We start from the raw sequence: 13,074 nt of genomic DNA, 5'->3' as shown, positions 1-13,074 counted from the left end.
CCCGCCTCCACTTCAACGCTGAATCACGCAGTTATGCCCTGCAACGGCGCGAGCCGCCGTGGTGACTGCACCTCAAACTTCAAGCCACCGGCTGCAGTCGCACCTAAACCGCCTCCGCGTCAAGTCGTCGTAAACCGCCCGGCCGCCTCACGCTGCTGATGATGAGCCGCCACTTTTGATGCTGAGCATACGGCATGTGCTACTACTACTTGGTTCAGTAAACGGCCAAGACTGTCATAACAATGGAGCTCGCACCTGCAGCGGTGTCGTACATCGCAGGGTCCGGCCAGTTTCACTGTCGTCACAGCTTGAACCGGCGATGGAGTTATTATTAACATCAAAATTTACTTCAGCATAGCCGGGGGAGTGCAAAGGATTTCGTCCATGGAACCTGAGTTTCGGAGTTGCAACGTAACAAGACCAAAAAGGAGTTTACGATGCAAGTCAAACTTCAGCGGACCTTTGTAAAAAGCTATTAAGCACGGAATGCCAATTGCCATATGCTACTTTGGACTTGCTAAGAAAAAAAAGGGGGGACTGTTTCCCCACGTAGAGATCTCAATCATGTTGGGCACAAAGTGGTGGCTTGTGCTTTGAAGGCGTCAAAGAGAAACCACCCACTGATGCTACTGTCTAAAATAGACATTAATGCGGTTATGGAACACATGGATCAGAATTAGCTGCAACTAGCACAAAACAACAGCATTATATGGTCAATTAAGTCAACCTAGTCAGTGCATTGTGAAGATTTTTTGGAAAAGGTCTACAAAATGTTATCCATGGATTAGTCGGCTGGCAAGGACGCCTCTCTGCAACCATAGAAGATTTCTAGAGATGATTGTTAGCAATGATTGGGATTTTGACCATCACCTGGAGGAGGGTATCTGCAGTAATGGATTATATACAACCGCAGAATATACCCAAAGATGGAAAATTGTTGCCTATTGGTCATTCTACATGAGGAGTGAAAACCACGAATTTGTATGAGACCTGAAGTTGCGAAAAGGAACAGAGGTTGGCTCAAGCTATATGATCAGACGTTTTGCTGTTACCGCCGATTCGCAACAGCAGATAATTATGCCTTGTCGCAATGACTGGCTCGACAACCCATAGAAACATCAGGTGCTATCCTACTTACGTATTTTATCAGCACATCTTATTTGAGAACAATTATTCCGGTATTTTTTCGCAGGACCACTATTCATTACAAAGGTGTGGCAAAGGGGCAGGCGCCAGCATTATTTTTGCACTAGCGCTTGTCTATGCCCTGCTGCTCGACGGGTACATGTGCAAATCGCCACCCCGCTACATCAACATGACGCGACTGACTCGCCCGTCCGCGCGGCTGACAGTGCCTGCAATTAACTTGCCCATCCGCCGCGGCTGATTCATCCGTCTATACCCGCGGCCGACTTGCCTGTGATGGCTTTCAGCTTCACCGTAATGATCATCAACTCCGCGGCGGATAATTTTTGGGCTAACATATCAGGTGAAATCCATCCAGTATATTTTTGTTATTATATATTGCTTTCTTTAAAAAGAGCAATTACTCCGGCTTGCAAAGTTATCTAATGCAGCCCCCGGCTTAAAAAGAAGGATTCCGGTTTAAAATCCGGTTCAAGGGAAGGCCGTCTCTCACAAAGCTTTGAAGCTCTTAGTATCCTGTATAAGAATTTCTGGTTCAAAAAAAATCACTCGCAAGTTCGAGTTCTCATGAAAAATTAAAGGGACCAAGGAGAGTCTGTTGCAAAAGCACAGCTCAAACATAGGTGCCCCTTGAGCATAGCTCACAATATCATTTGGGACTTCCTGTTCAAACATAGGTGTATTCACCAAAGAGAACATAGCGTTACTACCCTCTTGATTCCGACTATCAAGCCAATATTATCATAAGAGCACAGCTCTGGTTACTTCGGTAATCCGGCTATCAAGCCAATATTATCATAAGGGGCCAAAGAGAGTCTGTTGCACAGCATAGCTCAAACATGGGTATCCCTTGGGCACAGCTCACAATATCACTTGGGGGCTATGTTCGAACCATGGTCACACCTCTTGATAGGCTTAAGGCCACCAGGGAAATCACTTGGGGGCTATGGGTTCGAACCATAGTTACACCTCTTGATAGGCATAAGGGCACCAGGGAAATCACTTGGGGGCTTGGTCGTATTCGAACCATAGCTACACCTTCTTGATCGGCGCAATGCCGCAATTATGACTACTTGGGGGCTCTGGTCATATCTGAACCATAGCTTAAACCCTCTTGATCATACACATACATCATCATATATTATGTCATACATTGCATCATCATTACATCATCATAGCATGTATCATATGGGCACGGATATACCGGTTTATATGCCAGGAATCGGTTTTCAAACCAGATTATATTATTCAAATCTCTAATAGCCAACACGGCTGGATTTTTATTATGGTTATCAATAACCAATATTATGATTGAGGTTTTCAAAGTCTCTTCAGCACAATGGATATAATTTATTCTACAATGGAAGGAATAGTCCCGAGTCGCTGCAGGCTTACGACCCGGCACCTGGGGGCTACATTGTTCAAGTTGGGATTACATCAAATACACAAGTCTCATGTCGCTGCAAGCATGCACCATGACACTTGGGGGCTAATGCAAAGTCATTGTTTGCTCACCTTATTGAAAACCCGACTCATCACATCGTAATGAGCTGGCCCTTGGGGGCTACCAATTGCTCCTGTCAACAATTCAAGGTACAAAGCTTTTAATCCATTATATTGAAGGGTCCACTGCTCAGTTGGTAAAGCACAAGGCTCTTAACCTTGTATACGTGGGTTCAAGCCCCACGAGGGGGGTTACATCATATATGTTCATTGAAGTATATATCAAGTCCTAGCTCAATATTTTCTTACTGAGCCGGCCCTTGGGGGATACATGTTGCTGTTCAAAGTTTACATAATTATATTTACAAAGTCCCTTCTCATTATTGCATAATGACCCGGCCCTGGGGGGCTACACTGGTTGAAGTTTTTATGAGCATCAGGTAATTACAAGTCCCAGGTTACTGCAAGCATGACAACCCGGTACTTGGCCGATACATATATGGAATACTCAGTTTATGACTAATGACTGGATGAACAAATCAGATTTCTTCAAGATTGTGACATTTATATTGAAGCAAGTCTTAAGCTGTTGCTATGCTACCTTGTTAAGACTTGGGGGCTACAAGTGATAGGCATATAATAGCAAATTGATTATGAAGTTGGCCTATTAACCCGGATTTTCTAGAAGAAGGAAGTGACAAGGACTTAAGGATGATTAGGATCAGTTTAACATGGAGAAATCCAAATTAAACTAGGGGCTAATGTCGGGGATATACCCCGCGGTATGACCCGGTCGGAGTTATAACCCGGCTGGTACTTGATAACCCGGTAGCAGTTAAGTCAGATGATAACCCGGCAGGAGTTAAGTCAGACAATAACCCGGCAGACAATCATAAACCGGCAGGAGTCATAACCCGGCAGACAATCATAAACTGGCAGACAGTGATAACTGGTTGACAGTCATAACCCAGCAGACAGTGATAACTGGTTGACAGTCATAACCCGGTAGACAATCATAAACCGGCAGACAGTGATAACTGGTTGACAGTCATAATCCAGCAAAAACTGATAACTGGTTGACAGTCATAACCCGGCTGATAGAGTCAGCTGGGGTTATGAAGCCCGAGACGTTATGAAGCCCAAGACGTTATGAAGCCCAAGACGTTAAGAAGTCCATGAAGAGAAGTCAGAATAGTTTAAGTCTTAATCCGAGTTAGACTCTACATGTAACCTGCCCCTTCAACATATATAAGGAGGGGCAGGGCACCCCAAGAGGGGGGAGAAATAATCTTAAGGGTTAGACATAACTAGGAGAGCCGGTTTACGGTGACTCCCTCATGATGATAATGAGACCTAGCCACAAACAGCATGTAGGGTTGTTAACGGATGATGTTTCCCGGGGCCCGAAGTTGTCTAAATCTTTGTCTTGCGTGTTGCATCTCTCGATTCCGCTCAACCCCTCTCAAGATACCACATAGATGTGTTGGCCTCACGACTAAGTCCTCACACTAGGACATCTTCCATGACAAAACCACGACACCAGGCAAGGTCAACTTGTTATTCTCCGCCCCGCTGGGCTGCAAATCTTTCCTAGGAGGGATGCATTACGCTTAACAAGAAAATGGGGTTTAAGAAATAATAAATGGGATGTAATTATAAAAACTGGGTTGTAACTATAAAAAATGCACCAAACACGTAATTAGTTTATAAAATATTATTTTTGGATTTTGAAAATTTTAATTTCATTAATTGTTGCGCGCTCAATGTTTTGTTGGATTTTTACGTAAGACAAATTTATATTGAGATTATATTTAATTTGACTAGAAATTTCAGGATAAAAATATTTCGGATCCCATCAAAATGTGGGAAATTTTATTGAATTCTGTTTTGAACGTTTGGTTGAAATTATTAATCGTTGTCCTAGCTAGAAAATAGGGTGTATTTTTAACAAACTGTAAATGGGTTGTAGTAAATTCCATTAGAATTCAAAAATGGGCTCCTGTACATTCTTACAAATCTCAAATGGGCTATAAGTTCTCTGCCACACACTTGTGGTCCTACTAAGTTGACGCGTCCCCTCAAAAAAAATAAGTTGACGCGTATGCAATGCTTTATCAACTTATAATCAACACACGGTTCTAGCAATAGTGGCTGTTGGATGTCCATCCAATGGATGTCGTGCTTCTTCTTCAATCTCAGATATTCTAGCTTCACCCGCCCAAAAAATGATTCCTCCCCCTGACATCTGGGGCGCACCGTTTTGGAGGCTGACCTGTGGGCCTACTAAGTTGACGCGTACCAACTACCAAGGGCTTTGTCAACTTAGTCAACATAAATGATTCTAGCTGCCGTGACCATACGATGTCCATCCAACGGCCGTCGTGCTTCTTCAACCTCTAGTCTTCTTGCTCCAGCCTCCCAAAGCAGCGCCGATCGTGCCGCCTGCTCCTACCTCCCGTGGCCGGCTGTGCTGCCGCAGAGGCCTCACAGCCCCCTACTACTCCCACCGCTGGCCAGGCCCTGCGGCGACGGCAGCCTCACACCGTAGCCGAACAAGTGAACCTTCATACTCCTTTCTACATGGGAATCCACTACCGCGTCTTTTCCGGCTCCGCGTCGTTCCCTTCCTAGGCCTCGCCGTCGTCCACGGCTTTGGTGCTCTCAGCGCGGCGTGGTCAATGTGGTCAACGAACGACTTCCATCGGAAGAGTACTGTACATTGAGAGGCTGACAGCTGGGTCCACGGCCGCAGCAAGGAAGTGCCTCCTTATTACACAGAAAATAATGATTCCTCCACCGGACAGCAGGGAACCACCGGACGGGCCACCATACATAGGTGGAAAGGGAGCCCACAACGGCCAATTTTGAAGTGGGGCAGTAGTACATCTTATCTTGACTAAAGGTGGTCTTCGCCTGCAAAGCTCTTGGTCTGACACATAGGTGGGCTCGGCGATGACCTTCGTCCTGGCGAGCCCGCTGTCCTGGTCTTGTTGCACGGAAGAGGCAACCTTTGGGGCAGCCTTGGGAACCCGCACGCTGGCATTATCCCTTTAGCACCAAAGAGGAAAGCCTCACCATTCGCGCCCGCTGGCACCGGTCCTGGCAACGCTCGTTGTGGCTTGCGTCACCCACGTGAGTCACGAGGCAGGGTGGTGAGCCTAGGGATATCCATCCCGCGAGGGGCCTTGGGAGGCAGCCTCGGGAGACCACCCCTCATGAAGCCCTTGGGGCACCTGACGATGCTTGCTGATGCTCGCCCGCGAGACGGGGGCCTCACGAGGGCCTTGCTTGTGAAGTCTTGATGATGGGTCGTGCCGGACCCTTTGACGATGCCATGCGATGGGCCACAGGCAGATGGGCCTGGGTACTGATACGTCTCTGTCGTATCTATAATTTTTGATTGTTCCATGCCAATATTATTCACTTTCATATACTTTTTGGCAACTTTTTATATTATTTTTTGGGACTAACATATTGATCCAGTGCCTAGTGCCAGTTCCTGTCTATTGCATGTTTTTTGTTTCGCAGAAACCCAATATCAAACGGAGTCCAAACGGGATAAAAATGGACGGAGATTTTTTTTTGGAATATTTATGATTTTCTGGAAGTAAAATCAACGTGAAACGGTGTCCAGGGTGGTTGTCGGTGTCAAAACCGGCGGATCTCGGGTAGCGGGTCCCGAACTGTGCGTCTAGGCGGATGGTAACAGGAGACAAGGGACACGATGTTTTTACCCAGGTTCGGGCCCTCTCGATGGAGGTAAAACACTACTCCTGCTTGATTGATATTGATGATATGGGTAGTACAAGATTGGATCTACCACGAGATCAAGGAGGCTAAACCCTAGAAGCTAGCCTATGGTATGATTGTTGTTGTGATTGTTGTTGTCCTACGGACTAAAACCCTCCGGTTTATATAGACACCGGAGAGGGCTAGGGTTACACAGAGTTGGTTACAATGGTAGGAGATCTACATATCCGTATTGCCAAGCTTGCCTTCCACGCCAAGGAAAGTCCCATCCGGACACGGGACGAAGTCTTCAATCTTGTATCTTCATAGTCTTGGAGTCCGGCTGATGATGATAGTTCGGCTATCCGGACACCCCCTAGTCCAGGACTCCCTCAGTGGTCACGAGGTAGGGGGCGCGCCCTACCCCCCCAGGCGCGCCCCTGACCCTCGTGGTCCACCCGTAAGGCGGTTGACGCTCTCCTTCTGGCGCAAGAAAGATAATTTTATAAGGAAGATCTGAGCGAAAGATTCACCCCAATCGAAGTTACGGATCCTTGGATATATAGGAAACGGTGAAGGGGTAGAATCTGGGAACACAGAGAATGCAGAAACAGAGAGATAGATCCAATCTCGGAGGGGCTCTCGCCCCTCCCAAGCCATGGGAGCCAAGGACCAGAGGGGAAAACCTTCTCCCATCTAGGGAGAAGGTCAAGGAAGGAGAAGAAGAAGAAGGGGGGCTCTCTCTCCCCCTTGCTTACGGTGGCGCCGGAACGCCGCAGGGGGCCATCATCATCACCGCGATCTTCACCAACACCTCTGCCATCTTCACCAACATCTCCATCACCTTCCCCCTTCTATATCCAGCGGTCCACTCTCCCGCATCCCGCTGTACCCTCTACTTGAACATGGTGCTTTATGCTTCATATTATTATCCAATGATGTGTTGCCATCCTATGATGTCTAAGTAGATTTCCATTGTCCTATCGGTGATTGATGAATTGCTATGATTGGTTTGAGTTGCATGTTTTATTATTGGTGCTATCCTATTGTGCCCTCCGTGTCGCGCAAGCGTGAGGGATTCCCGTTGTAGGGTTTGCAATATGTTTATGATTTGCTTATGGTGGGTGGCGTGAGTGACAGAAGCATAGACCCAAGTAAGTAGGTTGTTTGCGTATGGGATAAAGGGGACTTGATGCTTTAATGCTATGGTTGGGTTTTACCTTAATGAATCTTTAGTAGTTGCGAATGCTTGCTAGAGTTCCAATCATAAGTGCATATGATCCAAGTAGAGAAAGTATGTTAGCTTATGCCTCTCCCTCAAATAGAATTGCAATAGTGATTACCGGTCTAGTAACATAGCCAATTGCTTAGGGACAATTCCACAACTCCTACCACCACTTTTCCACACTCGCTATATTTACTTTATTGCTTCTTTATCTAAACAGCCCCTAGTTTATATTTACGTGTTCTTTACTTTCTTGCAAGCTTACCCAAAAACACCTACAAAGTACTTCTAGTTTCATACTTGTTCTAGGTAAAGCAAACGTCAAGCGTGCATAGAGTTGTATCGGTGGTCGATAGAACTTGAGGGAATATTTATTCTACCTTTAGCTCCTCGTTGGGTTCGACACTCTTACTTATCGAAAACTGTTGCGATCCCCTATACTTGTGGGTTATCAAGACCTTTTTATGGCGCCGTTGCCGGGGAGTCATAGCGTGGGGTGAATATTCTCGTGTGTGCTTGTTTGCTTTATCACTAAGTAATTTTTATTTGTTGTTCTTAGTTGTTCTCTATCTTTAGTCATGGATATGGAACACAAAATACCAAAAAAAATAGGTGTACTTGCTACTCATGAGGATGGGGTAACTCCTAAAACCCTCGATTTCCATCATGAGAAAAATATTTTGTACTACTTTGATAATCTTGAGAAAACCCCATTCAACTTTATAATGGGAGTAACGTTGGACCAACGTGAATACTTTAGGGATTATCGCTCGACACAAAAAGGGAAACTATTATGGGATCAAATTAATATGTTGAAGTGGTATGCTAGACAACTATGCTCGGAATATGATTATACTTGTTGCTCTAGGATGAATGCTCCACACCTCCCCTTTTCATGCAAATTTAATGATAATGAAACCTTGGCTTCTTATGCTAGAGGTATATATGATTACTATGATGTGGAACAAATAGAAGAATTTGTTGCTTTTAAGGCTGCTTATGAAATTGAATCTTTGTTTGAAAAGTATGAAGCTTTAGATGATGATGTTTATAGGCCTGAAAATCTTGCTATACTTAGATATTGCTATGAAAATTATGAATACAATTACTATATTAATACTTTTATGAAGAAAGTCAACGCTGTCCAAGAAGAGACTAATATTTTGCAGGAAGCTATGGAAGAAGAAATTGATGAAACTGTGAGCTCATTGGATGAAAAAGATGATGAGGAGAGCGAAGAACAAAAGGAGGAAGAGTGGATTAGCTACCCGTGCCCACCTTCTAATGAGAGTAACCCTCCAACTCATACATTATTTAATTCCCCTTCGTGCTTACCGAAGGATGATTGCTATGATGATTGCTATGATCCCTTGAATTTATTTGAAATATCCCTTTTTGATGATGCTTGCTATACTTGCGGCCAAGATGCCAATATGAATTATGCTTATGGAGATGAACTTGCTATAGTTCCTTATGTTAAACATGAAATTGTTGCTATTGCACCCACGCGTGATAGTCCTATTATCTTTTAGAATTCTCCCAACTACACTATATCGGAGAAGTTTGTGCTTATTAAGGATTATATTGATGGGTTGCCTTTTACCGTTGCACATGATAATTTTGATGAATATAATATGCATGTGCTTGCTGCTCCTACTTGCAATTATTATGAGAGAGGAACTATGTCTCCACCTCTCTATGTTTCCAACCCGATAGAATTGCAAGAAACTGCTTATACTATGCATTGGCCTTTACTTGGTGTGCATGAATTGTTCTTTTATGACATGCCGATGCATAGGAAGAGAGTTAGACTTCGTTGTTGCATGAGTTATGTTACTTTGTGCTCACTACTAAATTACAAATCATTGTTAATTAAAATTGGCTTTGATATACCTTGGGATCCGGGTGGATCCACTACTTGAGCACTAAATGCCTAGCTTAATGGCTTTAAAGAAAGTGCTGCCAAGGAGACAACCCGGAAGTTTTAGAGAGTCATTTATTTCTGTTGAGTGCTTTCATATAGTTTAAAAACAAAAAAATAAATAAAGAGGGGAACCTAGAAACTTTTCAAAAAGGAAAGTGAAATGGAGAGAGACAAGCATTGTTGAAGTGGGAGAGCTCCTTGAACTTTGTTCATGCTCACCGAAACTTTGTGAATCTTAATTACAGAAACTTTTCATCAAAAATAATTATCCCCTTGTACAATTCCATTGTATTATAAGAATAATGTGTCAAGGTTTGCCGATGTTTACAATGCTTGTTGGTTTGTACGGTGCAAGACAGAAACTTTGGCTGTAGTGTGCGATTTTACATTTTTAACTGGAACGTCAATTGGTTCTGATTCCTTTTCCAATGTCTTTCTATACAACTTGTTTATTGTTCCTAATTTTGGTAGAATTTTTGGGGTACCAGAAGTATGGTGGATGTTCAGATTGCTACAGACTGTTCTGTTTTTGACAGATTCTGTTTTTGATGCATAGTTTGCTTGTTTTGATGAATCTATCAATTTATATCAGTGGATTAAGACATGAAAAAGTTATATTACAGTATACACAATGCAAAAACAAAATATTAATTGGTTTGCTACAGTACTTAGAGTGGTGATTTGCTTTATTATACTAACGGATCTTACCGAGTTTTCTGTTGAAGTTTTGTGCGGATGAAGTGTCTAAACGAGGATGTTTCGATGTGAGAAGAAGGAAGAGAGGCAAGAGCTCAAGCTTGGGGATGCCCGAGGCACCCCAAGTAAATATTCAAGGAGACTCAATCGTCTAAGCTTGGGGATGCTGGGGAGGCATCCCCTCTTTCTTCAACAAGTATCGATATGTTTCAGATTCGTTTCGTTCATGCATTATGTGCAAGTCTTGGAGCGTCTTTTGCAATTAGGTTTTTATTTTTCTTTTATGCACCATGCTGGTATGAGATAGTCCTTGGTTGATTTAGAGAATGCTCATTGCACTTCACTTAAATCTTTTGAGTATGGCTTTATAGAATGCTTCATGTACTTCACTTATATCATTTGAAGTTGGATTGCCTGTTTCTCTTTACATAGACAACTGCCATTTGTAGAATGCTCTTTTGCTTCACTTATATTTGTTAGAGCATGGGCATATATTTTGTAGAAAGAATTAAACTCTCTTGCTTCACTTATATCTATTTAGAGAGATGACAGGAATTGGTCATTCACATGGTTAGTCATAAAACCCTACATAAACTTGTAGATCGCTGAATATGATATGTTTGATTCCTTGCAATAGTTTTGCGATATAAAGATGGTGATATTAGAGTTATGCTAGTGGGTGATTGTGGATTGTAGAGACACTTGTGTTCAGGTTTGCAAGTCCCGTAGCATGCACGTATGGTAACCGTTGTGTGACAAATTTGAAGCATGGGGTGTTTCTTTGATTGTCTTCCTTATGAGTGGCGGCCGGGGACGAGCGATGGTCTTTTCCTACCAATCTATCCCCCTAGGGGCATGCGTAGTAGTACTTTGCTTCGAGGGCTAATAAACTTTTGCAATAAGTATATGAGTTCATTATGACTAATGTGAGTCCATGGATTATACGCACTTTTACCTTTCCATCATTGCTAGCCTCTTCGGTACCGTGCATTGCCCTTTCTCACCTCGAGAGTTGGTGCAAACTTCGCCGGTGCATCCAAACCCCGTGATACGATACGCTCTATCACACATAAGCCTCATTATATCTTCGCCAAAACAGCCACCATACCTACCTATCATGGCATTTCCATAGCCATTCCGAGATATATTGCCATGCAACTTCCATCATCATCATATTCATGACTTGAGCATTCATTGTCATATTGCTTTGCATGATCGTAAGATAGCTAGCATGATGTTTTCATGGCTTGTCCATTTTTTGATGTCATTGCTACGCTAGATCATTGCACTTCCCGGTACACCGCCAGAAGCATTCATATAGAGTCATATCTTTGTTCCAGTATCGAGTTGTAGTATCGAGTTGTAAGTAAATAAAAGTGTGATGATCATCATCATAGAACATTGTCCCAAAACAAGAAAGGCCAAACAAAAAAAAGAAAGGCCAAACAAAAAAAGGAAGGCCAAAAAGAAAAAAAGAAAGGCCAAACAAAAAAATAAAAAAATAAAAAGGGGCAATGTTACTATCTCTTTTTCCACACTTGTGCTTCAAAGTAGCACCATGTTCTTCATGTAGTGAGTCTCATATCTTGTGCTTCAAAGTAGCACCATGTTCTTCATATAGTGAGTCTCATATCTTGTGCTTCAAAGTAGCACCATGTTCTTCATATAGATTGTCTCCTATGTTGTCACTTTCATATACTAGTGGGAATTTTCATTATAGAACTTGGCTTGTATATTCCAACGATGGGCTTCCTCAAATGCCCTAGGTCTTCATGAGAAAGCAAGTTGGATGCACACCCACTTAGTTTCTTTTGTTGAGCTTTCATACACTTATATATAGATCTTAGTGCATCCGTTGCATGGCAATCCCTACTCCTCGCATTGGCATCAATTGATGGACATCTCCATAGCCCGTTGATTAGCCGCGTCGATGTGAGACTTTCTCCTTTTTTGTCTTCTCCACATAACCTCCATCATTATATTCTATTCCACCTATAGTGCTATATCCATGGCTTGCGCTCATGTATTGCGTGAGGGTTGAAAAAGCTGAAGCGCGTTAAAAAGTATGAACCAAATGCTCGGCTTGTCATCAGGGTTGTGCATGATGGGGGCACTTTGTGTGACGAAAATGAAGCATGGCCAAACTGTATGATTTTGTAGGAATAAGCTTGCTTTTACCTTGTTGTTTTGAAAATACATGATTGCTTTATTGGTATGCTCGAAGTATTATTATTTTTATGTCAAATGATAGACTATTGCTTTGAATAACTCGTGTCTTAATATTCATGCCATGATTAGACATATGATCAAGATTATGCTAGGTAGCATTCCACATCAAAAATTATTCTTTTTTATCATTTACCTACTCGAGGACGAGCAGGAATTAAGCTTGGGGATGCTGATACGTCTTCGTCGTATCTATAATTTTTGATTGTTCCATGCCAATACTATTCACTTTCATATACTTTTTGGCAACTTTTTATATTATTTTTTGGGACTAACATATTGATCCAGTGCCCAGTGCCAGTTCCTGTCTGTTGCATGTTTTTTGTTTCGCAGAAACCCAATATCAAACGGAGTCCAAACGGGATAAAAATGGACGGAGATTTTTTTGAAATATTTATGATTTTCTGGAAGTAAAATCAACGCGAAACGGTGTCCAGGGTGGTCACAAGGTAGGGGGCGCGCCCTACCCCCCTGGCGCGCCCCTGACCCTCGTGGTCCACCCGTAAGGCGGTTGACGCTCTCCTTCTGGCGCAAGAAAGATAATTTTATAAGGAAGATCTGAGCGAAAGATTCACCCCAATCGGAGTTACGGATCTCCGGATATATAGGAAACGGTGAAGGGGTAGAATCTGGGAACACAGAGAACGCAGAAACAGAGAGATAGATCCAATCTCGGAGGGGCTCT

This window comes from Triticum dicoccoides, chromosome 3B, assembly GCF_002162155.2.
Source record: "Triticum dicoccoides isolate Atlit2015 ecotype Zavitan chromosome 3B, WEW_v2.0, whole genome shotgun sequence".
NCBI lineage: Eukaryota > Viridiplantae > Streptophyta > Magnoliopsida > Poales > Poaceae > Triticum > Triticum dicoccoides.
This window is presented reverse-complemented; position numbering follows the sequence as displayed.